Source organism: Rhinolophus sinicus, chromosome 2, assembly GCF_057876585.1.
Source record: "Rhinolophus sinicus isolate RSI-liver-muscle chromosome 2, RSI-T2T, whole genome shotgun sequence".
NCBI classification, from domain to species: domain Eukaryota; kingdom Metazoa; phylum Chordata; class Mammalia; order Chiroptera; family Rhinolophidae; genus Rhinolophus; species Rhinolophus sinicus.
Genome location: NC_142502.1, coordinates 75,145,692 through 75,165,902, shown reverse-complemented (window position 1 = coordinate 75,165,902; position 20,211 = coordinate 75,145,692). Strand labels below are relative to the sequence as shown.

Sequence of the window (20,211 nt, the reverse complement as noted above, 5' to 3'; positions counted from 1 at the left end):
CTTGCTGGGAGGGTGGCAGGTGGGTGGGCCTTACTGGTGGAGATCATCAGGTCCATCAGAAAACAGGTGTGTGTATGGAGGGGGCAGGTAAAGAGTGTAAAGAGAAAGTGAGCAGTGAGGAGGGGGCTTTGGGCTAAGCTTCTGTGTCGGGTTTCCGGGCGGGAATTCCTGCCTGTTCTCATGAATATTTTTTGCTTTCCCATTCCTGAATCCCGAGAAAAGTTGGTCAGGAAATCGGGAAAATTGGCTCCTTGAATCCAGGAGGTTGGTAGTATTGGCTGTCACTTTGTGGAAACGATTCATCGTGGAGAACAGAAAACAGTTTACATCTCAGGATTCGGGTACGGGAAAGCGAAAATAATTCCTGAGAACGGGTGGGAATTCCTGCCCAGAAATCCTACTTCTGTGCACCAGAAACACTCTGATAAAGAGAAGAGGTGAGTGGAGAAGATGGGTACTGTGTGAGCAACAGAAGAGAAGTGAAAAGACATATGAGACATTATCCAAGAGGTTCAGTCCCTCAGTCTTTTTTGATATGCGGCCATGTACTTGGGAAGAATGACGGAGTTCTCAGGCCGAGTAGCAGGTGGAGTGATGGTACCACTTATCAAAACAGCAAAAGCAGGAGACACAGGCTGGCTGGGAGAAGGTAGACATTTTACTGCTTCCCAGATTTGGTTGTTGGGAGGATTGGATGAGCTACTACATGTAAATCACTTAGCACAGTTCCTGGCACAGTCAGAGCTGGATATATGCTAGCGCCTGTCACCTGTGCACTCCAGAGGTTGCACTACAATAATTTAAGTGCAGTGCGAAGAAATGCGGGCCAGAAATCTATAAAAGTGTGCCTATTATATTTTCTAGCTTTTGTTTGTACACTTGGGTCTTTGTCTTTCCTTAAATAAAGAAAATATATTTTTATAGCTGCAAGATTTAACTTGAATTCTCACCATGATTTTAGCTATGATTAGAAAAATTGGGCTAATAAAACAAACATTAGGTGAGAATTTCCAAGAGGCCTTAGGGAGGCAAATTAGCCAACATTCTGTCACTTTTTCCTCTGATTATAAGTCTCCTTTCCAGTCTTTTTTTTTCCCCCACCGAGAATAAAGGAAAAGGAAAATCTTGACAACCTTTGGTTCAGAAACAGTTCATGGTACTGTTGGAAGAAGCACATTCATTACGCGCTATACAGCTTGCTGAGAACTGATGGCATTTATAGAGCCATGTGGGGAACCCCCTGAGGATCCCTGATGCATCAGAGTCCTGTGTATACATTGCACTGAGTTTAATTTGTGAAAAATAAATTGAATAATTTGACTTTTGTCTTCTTTCTAGACGCCTTTGCATTTCACTTAAAAAAGCATTCACTTAACCGCTGCATGAACATTGAAAGCAGACATTGAAACTCAAGCTTGACAAGACTGACTCTGCAAAATTACAAGCTATGGTGGGGAAGATGAGGTGTAAAGCAGCAGGTAATTAACACTTTTTGTTTTAAGATGTTTTTATTGAAAGCTGGTGTCCTTTTTAAAAACAGTGCATCTGTTGTGTGTTTGTCTTGTCTTTTTTCACTGTCAAAACAGAGCTTCTAAGCTCAAAGGCAACCCCACACTTTACAAATGAGGGCACTGAGGGGTTATGTGACTTATTTAAGGCCACAACCTAGCCCAGAATCGGAACCAGAACCTGAATCCTGCTGGCTGCTTGCCTGCTGCTGCCCCTCCTTCCCCACTTCTCTGATGTCACTGAATGCTCATTACTGGTTACCAGGCAGGGATCCTTTAAAGCATGAAAAGATTTCAGAATTGGAAGGGGCTTCTGAGAACATCAGCCTTAACCCTGTCAAGACCTGGGACTTGTTCAAGGTGGAGAATAAGGGTGAGATAGGAGGGCCCAGACCCAGCCTCCCTGACTGATTCCTGCGCCACTGGCATTTCGGTAACCACTCCAGATTCAGTGAACTGATGAGTCTGAGAGTTCCTGTCCAAGTAACTGCGACATGACCTAACCTCCCTGAGACTTGTGTGCTTCATGCTTCCTTCCACTCACTCCACTTCTCTGGGCCTAGAGCTCTCCTCTGCAGTCTAGAGGGATGAATGGAGCAGATGGTCCACAGGCTCTTCCAGACCAAAGACACAGCACTTAGGTGACTCTGGATACAGCGTGGGACTGAAGTCCATAGATTGCTTCCATAAACCTTTTGCTACAACCAGACTAAATCATTTCTCTTTCAAATAATCCACGATAGTTTCTGCCTCTGCACCTGTGCAAAGCCATTTCTTTTTCCTGGAACACTCTTTTGCCTCATCTTAATTGGTTTGGTTACGATCCCTCTGCAATGTGGGTACCAAGGAGCAAAGACCTGTCTGTCACGTTCACTGCTGTAGACCTCCGCTTGGATCAGTGCCCAGAGCATAGTAGGCACTCAAGAAATATTTTTAATAACTGAATCCAAATGAGTACAAGTGCTGCTTGCATCTCATGTTTTGAAGCCTTGTTAAACCACAGCTCGGGGTCCCTGATCCTCACCCGTGGATTTCAATGCCGTCTTAGACTCTTTGCTCAGTTCTGACTCAGACAGAAGAGTCATCAGGGCTCTTGCCAGGAAAAGATATAACTCGGCATTGAGTTCATTTTGCTGCTGCTCAGGCTCTGTCCTTGAGCCTTATCTCTGGACCGTGGTTCTCTACTTCATATGGCCCTCAGAGTGCATCTGACTTGGTGATGAATTCAGCACCCTTCCCCACCCAGTGGTAGCTTGATGCATCTTTATGCTAAAAAGGCCACGCTATACTTCTGGATATCAAGTTCTGCTTGCTACGCTGACCTTCCTTTTGGCAGCTGCCACTGATTGTCTCCACAGTGCCTACCCTATCCTGGGGTTGAGTGACTCCAGGGTCCCATCCCACCCTGTCCTGCTCTCGTTAAATCCATTACTCTGTGATCCATGCCATGCTCCGTGTAAAAGTCGCTCTCTTGGAGTATCAGTGTCTGTTAAGATGTTTGCCTTGCCCTGCCCACGATCCAGCATTCTCTCCATAACCTCCAGCCTGCTTGCCAACATGTGTCCTGGAGGGTGCTACCTGCTTGATTTATTGGTGTTGCCACCTCAGGGTTCCTCTCTCAGTGCCACGTCTCTTGTGGAGTGTCCCCTGCCACCTGGAGTTGGACTGGTAAAGCCAACCACCGGCCTGAGTGGCTTTTGTAGTGCTTCGTGATTAACTCCAATGAGAGTCCACTAGTTACACTGGTCTTTCTCCCTAACATGAGCCCCTTTCCCAATCACCTTCATGTTCAGAGAAGGATGGTGGTTTCCTCCTTTAGGATCATGGTTAAGAGCTAGTGTTCAGAATACCTGAATACCAGGTGTGTGACATAGACAAGTTACTTAACCCTACCCCTCACTCTCTTTATCTGTAAAATGGGGGAGGAATTCAGGAAATAACAGTATTTTGTTTTGTATGGTGATGATGAGGGCTGAATTAGAAATAAATGCAGTCAGTAAGTTTCGCAGCCCAGAGCTACTGGGCTCCCCCGGCTGCCTCAGTCCTCTCAACTACTCGATCACATGAACTCCCGTAACACTTATCTCCACATTACTCATTTTGGATTTAAAGGTACCATATTGCAACTGTAATTTCCATTTTTAGATGCATGTCTTATATTTCCAGCTATACCATCAGTTCCTTTAAGTAAAAATCTGTGTCTGTATCTTGAACCTTGTTCCTCCCAAGCCTAGGTCAGTGCCCTGCATATACTAGATACACAGTAAATGCTTACTTTCTTATTGCTAGTATGAATGATAATCTCATTTATTCTAAAAATCAAACACTGTCATCCCACAAACTCTGATGAGTTTGCTCACCCTGGAGTACCTTTCCCGTTAGCGCATTGGCAGGGACAAATGCCGAGGCAGACAAAAACACTTATTAACCATCCTGGGGATTATACAGGTGGCAGCAGTCCTGGGGTAATGTTCCTTGTTAACGACGTTCTTAGACTCACTTGCAGCAGTGGTGAGAAATAACCGTGGTCATGCTAAAAAAAATCTGCTTTTCGATTAGCTCAGGAGAAAAGATGGCATCTGGGACTCAGGCAGTTGGAAACTAAGAAACTCACTCCACGGTATCTCAGCATACTGCTTCACTTGTAATGACAGGCTCTTTCCTCACTAGAGAGTTTCAGATTTTCCCATTTAATTGATAATTTCCCTGAAACCATATTCGTTGTCTTTGCCTACTGTTGCTCAGCAATGAAGGTTGCCAGTGTCATCAGTAAGTTCAATAATGTCACACTGACGTTCTCAGAGAAGGTAATTTAACACAATTAACTCAACACATGGAAATGTTCTTTTATTTTTTTTAAATATATAATCAATAATGTTGTAAAGACTATGTAAGGTGCCAGATGGGCACTGGACTTATCAGGGAGACCACTTCATAGACTGTGTAGATGCCTGACCACTATGCTGTACACCTGAAGCTGAATAATACTGAATGTCAACTATAATATATATATTTACATTTCATGGGATGTGGAGTACAGCAGAGGGAATATATGTAGTCAATGGTATTGTAACAGCTATATACGATGTCAGAGGGGCAGTAGATTGGGGGGTTATCACTTTGTGAGGGGTGTAAATGTCTAATCATTATGTTGTTTTATACACCAGACACTAATAAAAGAAACTTACTTGGGTTCTGAGCTGAAAAGCATCTAGCATCTGTGCTCTGGCACTATATCTGCAATGAAAGGATATTAGGTTGGTGCAAAAGTAATTGCAGTTTAAAAGGTTAAAAGTAATTGCAAAAACTGCAATTACTTTTGCACCAACCTAATAAGACAGAAGTGCATCAAACAATGGAATAATGGGGTGTTTCGGGACTTGGATTGGAGGCTGTGAGTGAGGACCTGGACTGGGAGGAAGGAGAGCTGGGTTCCAACACAACATTTTTCTAAACTGAGAAGGTGGCATTGTCTCTTTGTCACTTTCTTCTGTAAAATATGGGGGGGGGGGAATCTATTTTCGTGTCCTGCCTTCCTCAGAAGGTTGTTGTAGAGATCATACATGGCCCTATTTGGGATACTTAGGAGCTTAAAGGTGCTGACTAAGTGTAAGGCTATTGACTACAGACCCCTTTGGACCTGGTGGTGTTCCCAATGCCTGGTATGGTGGCCTGGACAGAGCAGGCAGTGGGGTTCAGAGTGTGCCGTGCTGGTAGCTGCCATCATTTAACTTGAGACCAGATAATTTGTAGGAGGGCAGCACATTCTTATGGGGTAAACCTTGCTTTTCCCTTAGATTGAATTAGCAAATTCTGATCTAGAGATTTTTATTGTATCTTGGGGAAAGTGTCCAGATATAACAAAAATCTCTAGATCAGAATTTGCTAATTCAATCTAAGGGAAAAGCATAAACGCGGCCAGAGATAAGACTTCTCCTACCTGCATCTCTCTCCTTAGGAGAAGAAAACTCTAGACACACTAAGAAACCAATGCTTGTTTCTATGGCTCAGTCTTCTTTGGAAGGAGGGGATTGACAAAAATGGACCTAAAATTACAAAATGGAAAGTGCTTGGCAAAGAGGGGAAAAGGTAATTTTTCTCAAGGAAAGAAAAATGTGACAGCAAAGAGACAGCAGAAGAAGAGTTTTATGTCTGCTTCAGGGTTGGAGGTAACACAGCCCATTACCAGCAGAGGCCTGGGTAGACTTCTGGATATTTTTAAGAAAAAGAGGTAATTAATTACCTTTCTGAGATGACTTAAGGGCATTTCTTTTAAAGGCCTCTTCAATTTCTTTGCTGAGTCTATAAACTTTGTGAGAGAAAACAGAAATGTATATCCATTTCAAGAACAATGTGACAAGCTAACTTTTAAAGTGAATTCTAGCCTTTTAGGACTTTTTAATTTTAGAATTCCAAGAAATGAGGAACAATATTGAAATTTGAAAGCAAGATGTGATGAAAACACATTAGTAACTAATTTGTTAAGCACACATATAGTTCCGCATTAGGCTGGTTGGCTGAAGTGTTAACTGCAAGAAGTGTAGCGCCCAAATGCTATCTCTAAAGGGAGTGGGAATGATGAAAAGCCAAAAGCCAAATATCTCTGAGAGATTGATAATTTCAACATCGAAGCAGACTATTGTCCAAATTCCTAGGGGCTTAGAAAGAAATGGCCAACATCAGATTGTTCACCTTTCTCCAAGAGAAAGTACAAAAGTGGCAATAGAGTTCAAAGAAAACATATAAGTAACTGACCCAAACAACACCCTCAGGGTGTCTCTGAAGAGGCTTTCTTAGGGAGAGATGCCTATAAGACTTTTTCAGAAAAACTCATTTTTCTTAACGGTGTTAATAACATTAAGACTTTCAAAAGTACTATTAAACTTTGGAGGGGGGGAACCCGCTCTTATCCAGAGGCAAGAAACAACTCACTCTAGATGACCCATTAATTCTTGAACTAGGTCTATACATGAAATGGTTTATAGAGAAAAGAATTAAAGAATTTACAATCTTTGTCAAAAACTCAAAATAACTCCCATTATTTCTCTGTTTCAAATAAAGATTCATAGGCAGATCCAAAGAGTAATGATTTTTAAATTAAAAAGTTTTATGAGCTTTTCAAGTAGAGGAATAAGGCGAGGTCATGCTCTGTCTCTGAAGGAAAAAAATAAAAAGAGTATAGCGAGAAGGAGAATATAAAAGCCAAACGGGAGAATAAAAATATTTTGAGGAATGTCCAGTAAAACATATTTACAAAACATGGTAAAACTATTTACTCCTAACTTTTTATTATCAAGAGAATGGTTCCCTAAGCAAATTAGTATCATAAAGAAAACTTCAGGTAGGATCCAGAACTTAATTATGAGAATAAGTCGTGCTTGCCATTCACAACACAATTTGCAAACCCAAAATATCTCACTTGATGCTATGTATTTACAGCAAAAGGGCTGGGAACAATTCTACTTGACAATGCTTTGGTAAATCACCAGTTGGGGTTAAATATATATATATAATAATAATCATACTTTTAGAGAGTGGAGGGCAATGAAAAAAATCTAAATTGATTCCACCTCTCAATGTACATATTAAAAAATGGAGTCCTTTAGAGATGGGATATTTGGTTAAGGATCACAGGTAGTGGGTTAAAAGGGTCTAATATCGTGTTTTAAAATGTCTTGTTCAGATTTATTTTCTCTACCGTAATGCTTTAATTTAAACAGTCATAGAATCATGAATTTCCTCAGATTAGGAAGAGGCCTTAAAACTCATCTTTTTGGTAACCTTTTCATTGATGTATAACACACATATTAAAAAGTTCACAAGTCATAATTATACAATAAACACATCCACCCTGGTAGAGAAACAAAACATTACCCAAACTCCAGAAGACACCTTGTTCCCCTTCAAGTCATGACCCATCCTATCCCATGGGGTCAGATATTTCTATACCTAGCTGAGGAATGAGAAAATTGAGGTCCATGTTGAATAAATAATTTGCCCCAAAGCAAATTATTAGCAAGAACATAAAACAAGCTCTTGTGCCATCTACTTCACTATTTTCTCACTAATTTTATTTAACACCATCTAATTTAGCTAACAATATAAAGCCCAACACAATGTAAAACTGCAGTCTCCCAAATGTTTGTTGAATGAATTAATGAAATTGTTCCTGAACTTCCTCGTTTCATACATTATTTCTACACCCTTTGTGTGTTTTTCTTAGCTTCTCACTTACATTACAAGGTCTCATAATAACTCATTGATGATTCTGTGCTGTCCGAGTATTTTTGAGTGAGACACCATGAAGCTATATGCATGAGTGGTGTTGCCCTTTGTAGGTCTTTTCTAGGGGGCGTTGAACATTACCCCATTTCACTGGATGAACTCCCATGTCCATATTTGAAGAACTTTTCTCTAGGGTTATTTTATTTTGATAGAAAAGAATCCTTCACTTGCCTGGGGGAACATGAAGACTGCTAGTATTTTAGAAGTGTTATGGGAAAAGAAATCGTGCAACCCACTCTTCATGCAGTCTTTTACCAAGTCCTGTTTTCAGTTCTACATCTCATTCCTATTCTCCTCTGGGGATGACTAAAAGTCAATTTATTTTTTTATTGTCACCATGCAATAGCAATTCCAAAGGCATTGCTCATAAAACTCACCTACTTTACATGTACATTTGAGGAATGTTGGTACTTGTACACAGTTTGACGAATTTTGGTAACAGTATTCAACATATACAACAGTTCCACCACACTAAAGACTTTCTTTGTGTCTCTTTGCAGTTGAACCCCTGCGTTAAGTCCCAGGAAACCACTGAGCTTTGTCTCACTATGCTCTTTACCTTTGCTAGAATTTCATATAATGAACCAAGTGATATGTAATCTTTTGTGTTTGTTTTCTTTTGCTTAACACGTTTTTTTTGTTTTTGTTTTTTTTTAGATCCAACTATTTTGTATGTACTAGTATTTTGTTCTTTTTCATTGCTGAGCAGTATTCCATCGTATGGTTATATCATAATTTGTTTATCTATTCACATGTTGGTGAACATTTGGGTTGTTTCCAGTTTTTGGCATTGTGGATAATGCTGTTGTGAACCTTTGGTACAAGTCATCATGTGAACACACATTTTCATTTCTTTTGGATAAATGCCTGAAAGTGAGATTGACAGATCACATGTTTAACTTTGAAAGATACCATTACACCGACTTCCAATGTGGCTGTGCCATTTTGCATTCTATCAGCAATGTATGAGATTGTCACTGCACCACATCATCAGCACTTGGTATTGTCAGTATTTTTAATTTAAGCTATCTAGTGGTGTGTAGTGAAATTAAAACCAATTTTAGTAAAATTAAAACCACCATGGTTTTAATTTTACTTCCCTGATGACTTGTGATATTGAGAATCTTTTCATGTTCTTATTCACCATTTGTTTATCTTTATCTGTGAAGTGTCCAAATCTTTTTTATTTTTCTCTTAATGGGTTGTCTTATTATTGAGTTGAAAGAGTTCCTTTTATATTTTGCACACAAATCTTTGTCAGATATACTTTGGAAATATTTTTTCCTAGTCTAGACTCGCCGTCTTTTTCTCTCAACTGTGTCTTTCTAAGAATAAAAGTTTTTAATTTTGATTAAATACATTTTATCAACTTTCTTCTTTTATTGGTCATGTTTATTGTGTCCTAGTTCAGAAGTCTTTGACCCAGGCCACAAAGATTTTCTTCTAGATATTTGATAATTTTACTTCTTATATATACGTAAGTCTATGATTCATTTTCAGTTAATTTTTATGGTGTGATGTATGAATTAAGGCTAATTTTTAAAATACAGATATCCAGTTGTTCCAGTACAATTTAAAGACTATTTTTCCCCCACAGAATTACGTTGGCTTGGTTAAAGACTTGGCATATTGAAGGAACAGAAAGGAGGTCAGTGTGGCCTGAATATAGTGAGAGAGGAGGAGAGTATTATGTAACAATGTTCAGAGAAAGGTAGGGGCCAAATCTTGTAAGGTCTTGTGGTTCTTGATAAGAAACTTGGATTGTATTCTGAAAACAATATCATTGTTTCAAAAATTATAAGCTGGGGTGCTGGATATTCTGATTTATATTTTAAAAAGGTAATTCTACATCTGTTCTACCAATCCAATGAAACCACTCTGATGAAGGTCATTACTGACCATTCAATTATAAACTGAGTTTGGTGGAGTTTTATTGTTTATTCCGTGGGGCAAAATTTGACCCATCATTCACCATTTCTTAAATTGCCAACTATACATTTGTCTTTTCCCCACTTCTTGTAGGAGTCTGTATAAAACCAGAGATAATGTACGTTTTTGGATGCTAGTTTATATGCTGCAAAGGCCAGAAATTTTTGCCAGGGATATTAAAAATGCTACCTGGTACTTTATGTCCTTTTAGCTTCTCTTCCTTTTGCTATTTCTTTATTGCCAAGATAAATACTGTGCTAGGCCAATAGGAAAAAGCTTAAGAAGACTTTTTGGTTATTAGAGATTGTATTCCCTTTGCTGATTATTACCAGCTTAATTTGAAGTATATGAATTTAACTAAACATGAAGAATCTAGGATAGCACTTTTATAATAAAAAAATATAATGCATTGCAATCATCCACTAAACTTGAAAATGATTAAATTAGCTTAAATAAAAAGAAACAGTTTGATACAGAAAAGTTTTCTTCTGTATTACAGTAGGTTATAAGAGAAATTGTAGAGATCTCTAATACTAGAATGGGTTTGTTTTAGAAAAATTTTCTTGAAGGATTGTTAACTGGTTAAGTTATACTTAGATGATCTTTTCAGCTCAAGTATAAAAGGCTCTTTATTTAAATATATATTTGTGCTTAAACTACAGTAGTTTTAGTAGGTGTTTTAACTTTCAGAATGTTAAATATATTGAAGAAATGAAATTTAAATCAAGTTTTATGAATAGGTTATTATTTCGTCTACTGAATGATTTGTCTATGATTAATATCAATTGTTCAGATGATCAGTTCTGCAGATGTTTCAAAATTTGTATCATAACTATATAATTTCTCTAACATTTTGACAATGTTGGTTAGGAGGACACTTTATTAAGTAAAATGTTGGTACTAGTCTTGATAATATTGACATTCTTTAATTTTACTTTCTTGATATTACCTTCACATAAATCCAAGTTTCATTTTAGAGAGTATTCTTAGGCTTTTAAATATAGAATTCAGTTTTAGTCTTCTAAAGATTCAACATTTATTGAAATAGCCTTGTTACAATGGAGGTGGAATTTTTTTTTTTAATTTAAAGAGATATAGTCAAACTTATACTTCTTGTTCAACGAGCTATTGTGAAAATTTTCCCACTAATAGCATCTAAAAATTATGAGATGAATATCTTCAAAACAAAGAGAGAACTGAAACTAGGGTGATAAGCTAGCGCTAAAGCCATGGTTTCCCTGGAAGGGTCTACAATACTGGAAACAGAGGACAGGGTTTGACAGCCAATACCTTTTGTCTACAAAATCAGCAAATACCTAAGAATCACACATAAACAAGGATGCTCAACAGGCTGGTCCCAATGAAAGCCTGAGCTAGGAAAAAATCTGCATCTTAGAGAAGGGAGTCAAAAAACAAAAATTTTTTAAATCCTACTGTTTGGCTTCAGGTCGGGGGCAAAAGTATCCCCTGACAATTTATTGCAAGCCTATCGACAGATGAGCTCAGGGTTGGAATTTACAATACTTGCACAGTTCAAGAAACACCACACTAACAATTTAAAGTACTTTCAGGTGAGTAATGCACCAGAGGCCCTACCAGAAGCAAATACATATTCATTTCGAAAAAGGCATTCTCAACTTATTTCCTTTAAATTAAGGTCAGCCAAATGGGAGCTCACACACATAGGAAACAAGCCACAGAGAGCACAGTGAATTAGATAGACTTGACCTAGGACCTGACACAGAACCTAAGATGTTGAAACTACCTAATGTAGAATACAAAATTAGTATACTTAAAATTATGCTGTAAATACAAAAAGAATATTGTAAATATGACCAAGGGCTATATTAAGTGAATATTTTAGCAATTACATAAGTTTGGAAAGGAACTAAACAGAATTTATAGAAATAAAAGTTTATTTATTTAAATTAAAACTTTGGCAATAGGTTAAACATCAGACACAGCTGAAGTGAAATTAGTAAACTGGAGAAAAGATCTGAAAAATTATATAAATTTAGCATAAAGAACTTAAAAAAATATGGAGTACAGGTTAAGAGATATGAAAGACAGAGGAAAAGCCTAACACATGTCTAATTGGAGTGCAGAATAAAAGTGCAGTGAGAAGAGAGAATATATTTTTAAAATATTAATATTATCTATAATGAAAATTTTCCACAATTGAGAAAAGACACAATTTCTTAGATTTAGGAAAACAAATCCCAAACGGACCAAATGAAAACTAATCTTAACCCAGTTATATTGTAGTCAAAGTGAAACCATCAATGACAAGAGAAAATTAAAAGATAAAAGACACTTGTTAAAACAGACAACCCACCCTCAAATAAAAATTAAACTGAAATTATAGCACCAAAATGAAGCCAGACAGAATAGAAACATGTCTTCAATGTGCTGAGAGAAAATAAAAGTTCATCTAAAATTGGAAACAGTTAAATTATCTTTAAAAATGAGGATGAAATAAAGACATTTTCAGGCAAACACAAGGTAAAGGAGTTCACAACCAACAGACTTCACTAAGGTAATTTCAAAAGGATGTACTCAAGGCAGAAGTAAAATGATCCCAGATGGGAAGGTCTAAGATTCAAGAAAGAATGGCATGCAGAAAATGGGCAAACATAGAGAAAATATAAATCAAGATGGACTGGATTTAAAAAGTAGTAACATTTTGGGGTAAAATGTATAAAAATTTCATAATAACTTTTATAATGAGAGGGGAGTTGTCATGTGTTAAATTATTTCCTGACAAAAAGGTATGTTGGAGTCCTAACCCACAGCACCTCAGAATGTTACTTTATTTGGAGATAGGGTCTTTAAAGAAGTGACCAAGTTAAAGTGAAGTCATTAGGATGGCCCTAATCCCATATGACTGGTATCCTAGTCTGAAATGACTGGTGTTCTCATAAAAAGGATACATTTGGACACAGACAGCACACAGGAAGAAAACCATGCGAAGATGAAGACTGACATTCCTTGGCTTGCAGAAGTATACCAATAATGTGGATTAGGTGTGTCCTCATCCACTGTATTCACTGGATCTGACACCATGTGACTTCTGGCTCTTCCCCAAAGTCAAAATGACCATTAAAGGTGAATGTTTTGAATCGATTCAGGACATTGAGGCAGCCACAACAGTACAACTAAAGACACTCACGAAAGAGGACTTCCAGAACCACTTCAGAAAGTGGCAAGAATGATGGGGTAAGTGTGTTCAAAGCAAGGGGAGTATTTTGAGCGGGATTAATGGCAGTGTGTCTTTTACTGTTATAATTGTTTTTTATTTAAACAGTCACCATATTTTTGATCACACCTTGTACATGTATGTTAAAATTTTTCTTAGAAGTCACTAAAATGAAAATATAATACATATCTTTTACTGTAGAAGAGAATAAATGAATAAAAAATGAAGTGCCATTGGAGATATGGTTGATTCCACATGTGGAACAGGAAATATACAAAATGATCCTGAAACAACTCCGTACCAGAAAGCAAGGAAGCTTTCAAAGACTACTACTAAAGGACTCATAAACAATACTGATTAGGCTACACTGGTCAATTTATGTGTCAATGAAGGTAACAACAGCAATGGATTAAAATATGTCAAATATATTTAAATCCAGAAATTCCAAAGTAATGTTAATTATTTATGATTTATAGAAATACATAAATAAGTAGACAAATAAATGCATGCATTGGTTACCTTTGGAGGGTGTTGGAAAACAATCTCATTATCTTGGAAACTAATGACAAAAGAAAAAAAATCCAGAATTAATCCTGTATTTCCTAAAATATTTCCTGAGTCCTCAAACTATGCAGATATTTATTATAGAAGTTTCTCTTTATAGATCTATTCCAAAATATAAATGTAGATGTTTTAAAAATTCAAATATCACCATTTTAAAAACTCCTAATGAATTAATGGACCTAGATAATGATTATCAATGGCAGACAAAACCATGAAGAAGAGAAACCAAATGTTATATTAATATATGTCCTGATAGAAGTGCAATAAATCACATACACCACCTAAGAAATAGCCTTGCCAAAAAGAAGACTGTTTAGATTCGACAGTTATATCTTTTACCAAAGTAAAAAGAAATTATATTTACAACACATATTAATGATAACTGAATCAATAAAATGGATAACTCAATCAATCAAAAAGACTGATTATGTATAAGTGGAATTGGCAAAAGAGACAAAGTAGCAATTCATAGAAGACAAAACTAAATGGATAATAAGTATATAAAAACAAATCCTCAAGAATAATTGGACAAGTTCAACATAAAATAATGAGATACCATTTACATATATCAGATTAACAAACATTAAAAAGGGCTGCAATTCCAAGTATCAATGAGGAGGCTGAGCAACACTGACCAGCAAATCTTCTAGGTATATACTCACAGAAACTCTCACACGTACACAAGGGACATATACAAAAACATTTATAGCATCACTGTTTATAAGAACAAAGTATTGGAAGCAATTGTCCATCATAAACAAAACTGATAAAGAAAAATTGACTACTATCAGAAAAATTGACTATTAAAGAAAAACTGACACAATAGACTACTATCCAGCAATCAAAATTTATAGCTATAATCACAAATATAAATCTCATAACACAATGTTGAGAAAAGAAACCAAATCACAGATTAAACAAATATCATTACGATATTTATATAAAGTTTAAGCACTTCCACAAAAACTATGTAACAAAATTATAAAGAAATTGTACTGGAACGTTAAATATAAAATTCAGAATAGCAGTTATGGGTTGGGGAGAAGCATTTTCATAACAGGTATAAATGGGTTGCAATATTTTCTTTCTTAATCTGGGTGGTGGGTATATTATATAACTTTTACATAATATAAATTTTTATTATTGACATTAAAAGTTATTGAAAGCAATAACTTAATGATAAAATATTATTACATATATATCATTTACTTTTTTAATAAAATTAAATTATAAATATATTCATTGAATTTCTTCAAAGTGCCAGGCACTCCTAGACACTAGAAAGGAAAATCATGCAGAACAAGAAAGACATACTTCTTAGCTTGATAGACTTTGAAACCTATCTGGGAAGATAAAACACTAAACAAATTAGTTTCCACCATCCTAGACAACTTGCCATTCTCAAACATATGATTTTGTAATGAATTCCTGCTTTCTCTTGACCTTGCCTGCTCTTCTCTTGACCCATGTTCCACCATATAGGTCTCTGTGACTACAAAGTTTTCCCTGATGTCCTCTTGCAGTATTGATCCTGCCTTCCTCTTTCAGATCACTGTGCTCTCCTTTTTAACCTCGGAATTGCAATTATTAGTTTACCTTTCTGTCCTTGCCAATAGTCTGTAAGCGCCTTAAAAAAGGGATCACTTTCTATCTATTCATCATCATGGCACATAATAAATTCTGAAAAGCTGTGTTGATATGTGAAAAGTGAAGTAGTAAGTCAATTACATAGATAATGCAAGGTTAAAATAAAAGCAATATACATAGTCCTTTGTCTAAAAAAGTCAAATATTATTGGGCAAAAGTTAATTTTAATAGCAAATATAAACACAATGATATCACTAAACCACTAAAGGTTTTTTAAATTGTAACAAAGAAAAGGCCCTATTTATTTTATTCTCTTTTTGGAGTTTTCTTGGTTGAATATTGACTTCCCACTGTGCATGGAACTCCTTTATATGCCATCAAAATAAATAGGTAAATTTAATGGAGACGTAAAGAAATTTTCATGAAAACATTCTCATTCAGGGACTTTTCTATGTTTGATTCATGCAGAACTGTGCTCATTATTGACCAATTGACTGGAAAAATACTTTTCCTTTATATCAATAAGAAAAACACTAGTATTTTTTAAGCTAGTATTTTCTTTGAGTTGATACATCATAAGAACTTCTCTTTGATTTGCTTTATATGTGTAAATATCAATATCTTATTATAGCTTTTTTTTTTTACTGTAAATTTGATTACTACTTTGCATACTGTGCTACCTTGGTGTAACATAACTTTTCAAAGTACTCCTAAGGCTTAAGTCTTAGTAAATACATTTTTTAAGAAAATCTACTGGAGTCCCTGTGATTAAACAGTTCCCAACACGTTATCAATTTATGTTAAGTTGTATGCGATAGTAACCTAAAATTGAGATGATAGTCTCGGTATTACATACATTTGGCCAGAACATATTATAAAACATACATTCTCTGTTGCTCTGTGACTAAATTTTTTTTCAAGGTTTCTTACACAAAAATAATGTCCAATCACATACACATTTAAGAAAAAAGTGAATCAAATACCAAATCACCAAAACACGGATGAATTTAGTTTTCCATTATCCTATCAGTAACTGAAACCTGGCTTTTGCCTTCAGACTTGCTCTCAAAAAAGCATATCCTATGCTTATCACCAGGACTGCTATGGCTTTTATTAGACCACCTTATCAACACAGAGAAAAAGACAGCAATTTGGTACATGTACTTCAAAAGAATTTCTCTAAAACTTCTCTGAGGTAATATCAGAAAGTTCCCTTGATTTCTACCTTAAAAGAAAATTGGATCTTAAATTTAACTCCCCAGAAACATATGTTTTGGAGTACCACAAATAAAGCAGGTTTCCTGCCTGGGGACACTTGCCAGTTGCCCTAGCAGATTGCATTTACTATACCATGGAAAATGGAACATGACTGCATTTTTCTGTCTCGAAAACTGCCCTAAGAAGGATACCCACTATCTCCCCTATTTCATGTTGAATTGGGAATACTGGGCAATGAATTCAGACACAACAAAATAAGCAGAAGCATGCGAATTAGGAAAATAAAGACATAAAACTATCCTTATTTGCAATTGATGGGATAATATTCTTGGAAAACCCAATCTAATCAATAATAAAATTAACACATACATAAATTATATGGTGTAACAGGATACAGTTTTAACATATAAAAATCAATAGTCTCATATAAACAATAACCAGTTAGAAGACAAAATGGAAGAAAAACTTCATTACAGCAACAAGAAATATGAAATACTTAGGCATAAACTTAAAAAGGAATGTGCAAAATCTATAAGAGGACAACTTTAAAATACACTTGAAGGGCACAAAAACAGATTTAAATAAATGAAAAGACATTCTTCATTTTTAGATAGAATGACTCAACATAAAAGAGTTAATTCTCCCCAAGCGAAAATATAAAGTGAATGTGATCCAACAAAATTCAACAAGTAGAAAAAGATTGAGAAGAATTCTATGAATTGATATGAAGTGATTTTCAGGATACATTGTAATTAAGAAAAAACTCCCAAGTATATACACAGTATACTGTATTTTGGGTAAGAAAGGAGTATATACATACATTTTTATATAGATACAGATATGGGTGTGTGTGTGCATGCGTGTGTGTGTGTGTGTGTGTGTGTTGCAAAACAGAAATACAAAAAGGATAAACTACAAACTAATAAAAAATTTTACCCATAGAATGGTGGGAATGGAGTGGAGGGGATAATATTGGGTATGTGCCTCTTCAGCATATACAGTTTTAACTTTTGAATAATATAAAGGTTTTGCATATTCAGAAATAAAATTAAAATAAAAAGAATGAAAAAATAACCTTATGATTGGACACAAATGATCCTAACTGTATATCAAATTGATGATACAATCATACAGAAAAAAATGCATTCAAGTACATTTTGAACATAGAACCCTGACTGTATATCATTAATGGTTTTTTTTTCTAAGTACAAGAAAAACTGCAAAGAAATTTTGAACTTTGTTAGTTTTGGTGTTGATAATGGTATTGATGCAGTCATACTGGGCCTATTTTGTATATATCGTAGAAAAGAGAAAATTAATGAATATATTGATGCCATTGGGAACCAATATTTCCACTGTGAAAGAAAGGAGATACTAATTTGAAATGGGTGAAAGTATTGGATTTGAATTGTAGCTATCAGTGTGAACTCCTGATTTAAACACATACACACACATATACATACATACATACAAACATATCTTTCTCTCTCTCGCTATCTCTATTTCTATCTCTATCTCTTACCTCTATTCACTGAATGGGTTTAGAAGAATGACATCCCACTGGCAACCAACATCCTGATCTGTTTCTAAAAACATTCCCCCCTAAAAGGAATCAGGACAGCTCCTTGCAGAAATGCCTACTTTAGAAAGGGATCAAAAAAGTGAAAGATGAGCCTCAAACATCTTTTGCCAAAAAGTATGGGGACATGTCAAAAGGATCCAAGAGCTGTCTTAATAGAATCCCACTTACCATGTTAACCCATGTTTGGGATAATTTGAGTATCAAAAAGAATAATGCAGGTAATGGATCAAAACATAGTGAACAAAAGAAGAACCCATAAATCCATAGTAATACTCATAAGAAGGCAGAAGGGTATGAAAAATACTTCTTTATGAAAGAATGTCAGCTAATGAATGTAGAAATAATAATAGCATTAGAATTTTCCATTTTTTCAGACACAAATAATTTATATAGGCAAAAATCATCAATGGATACAAAAACTACTGAATAAAAAGTTGTTGGGCATAAAATATTCACACGAAACTTCCAAAGTATTATCCCACAGATTACATATTAATTTCAAAGTGTAAAGGATTCCTTTACAGTGTGCACATCTGGGTAACATTATCTGAATCAAGCGATCAATGTTAACATTGCAATAATGGGACAAACCAATATTCTATACTTCCTGAAGGGAAGCAGTGGGTAGTATACCTATGTAGTATTTTTGCCAAAGATGTTTAACATGAATTTACTAATTAAAATTTGTGATACTATATAAGACAACTGGCCTCAACTGTTAACAAAGAAGTCAATGTCATGAAAAGCAAAAAAATGGTGACAGGGGTATTCTAGGTTAAAGGAAACTAAAGATAAATGAACACTGCTGCAATGAGTGATTCTTGATATGATCCTGGAAAAATAAAACAGATATAAGAAAACATTTTAAAATAACTGAAGACTGAACATAGATTTTAAATTTGATGGTGTTACTGCATCAGTGTGAATTTCTCTGTGAATGATAATCTTTTGGTATTGTGGTTAGGAAGATACTGAAATTATGAAGGAAACTGTCTTTGTGATACATGCTAAAGTACTCAATGCTGAAGTGTCATGATGTCTGCAACTTATTCTCAAATGGTTCCACAGGGGTTGGGATGGGGAGAGGAAAGGCAGGATTTACATAGAAAGGAAAAAAGAGAACATTAAACATGGCAAATATTCATTGGTGAATCTAGGTAAAGAGAATATGGATATTTATTTTTTTGCACTATGCTTAAACATATTTTTGCTGCTTTGACTTTTTTTAAATAAAAAGTTAAGGAGAAACAAATCAGACTGCAAAATAATTATTTTCTGGGTGTGTTTCTACACTGTTGAGCATCCTAAGAGAATTTCACATCATTTTCAAGTAGTATATTGCAATTTTCCCTTAGAGATTGCAATCTTATATGACCCATCCCAAATTACAGGAATAGAAACTCATATTCTCATTTTCCTGTTTCCTTTCCTCCATATTTCACCTTCATCCACATCAACATTGTTTTTAACCTTAAATGCCCAGTTTTAGCTAAAGAGGAAAACTGTGTTACCATTTCCCAGAAGTCACACAGGCTTCATTTCTTGTCATGCCTCCTAAAAAATTTTACACTTTCAAGAAGGCTGTGGAAAAGATAATAAATGACTCTGATTGGGAAGATACTTTTGAGTGGGTCCAGCTCTTCTCAGTGTACCTTAAGACAAAAGACCTGTACCTGAAGACTGTTTTACTCATAAGGCAACAACTATTGATTGAAATATCCTTGCCTCCTTGACTTACATTATTTCTTAGCCCTTTGGTGCAATTAAAGGTGACTAGATTAATAGCTTATACTTCAGAAAATTATGAGCTGCTCCATGGCAATTTATGGTTTCTAGACAGCTTGTCCTCCTAACCTTATTCCTTTAGGGTTTTTCCTTAAATGCACTCATTACTTCCCCAAATGGCAAACGTGTGACTTGCGATATCAAAACCTATCTAAGCCTATGTAACTCATGACCAGGGCTAAATTCAGGTGTGGGGAAGTTTGAGAGACATTGTTTTGCAATTACGAGCCAGGCCAGTAAGGTGGACTACCAGGAGACAGACCACCCTTCAAATTTTCTTCCTTTACCAGTCTTCTGAGAATCAATCTGATCTTCCTTGTGAGAATTTGACAAAACTCAAAGCATCATTAACTTAGAACATGTTTTTATTTTGTCAATGCTCAGAGCTTCCATTTTGTAAATAATATACAGTCCCACAGCATGACGGAGGATGGGGAGGAAGTCTCTCCTATTCTCCCTTTTAATTTTTGTTCTTTTACCCAAGATTGTGCCTAATTGAAATGAGAATGTCTATCAAGGCAAGTGGAGCTATGTGGTCACCAATGGGTCCAGAGTTT

The 20,211-nt window shown here is 35.8% G+C and overlaps 1 pseudogene; it reads left to right on the top strand.

The window, feature by feature from the left end:
• The first annotated feature begins 543 nt into the window (after positions 1-543).
• The window catches only part of LOC109456811 (coiled-coil domain-containing protein 112-like), a 44,963-nt pseudogene continuing 25,295 nt past the window's right edge, over positions 544-20,211 (top strand).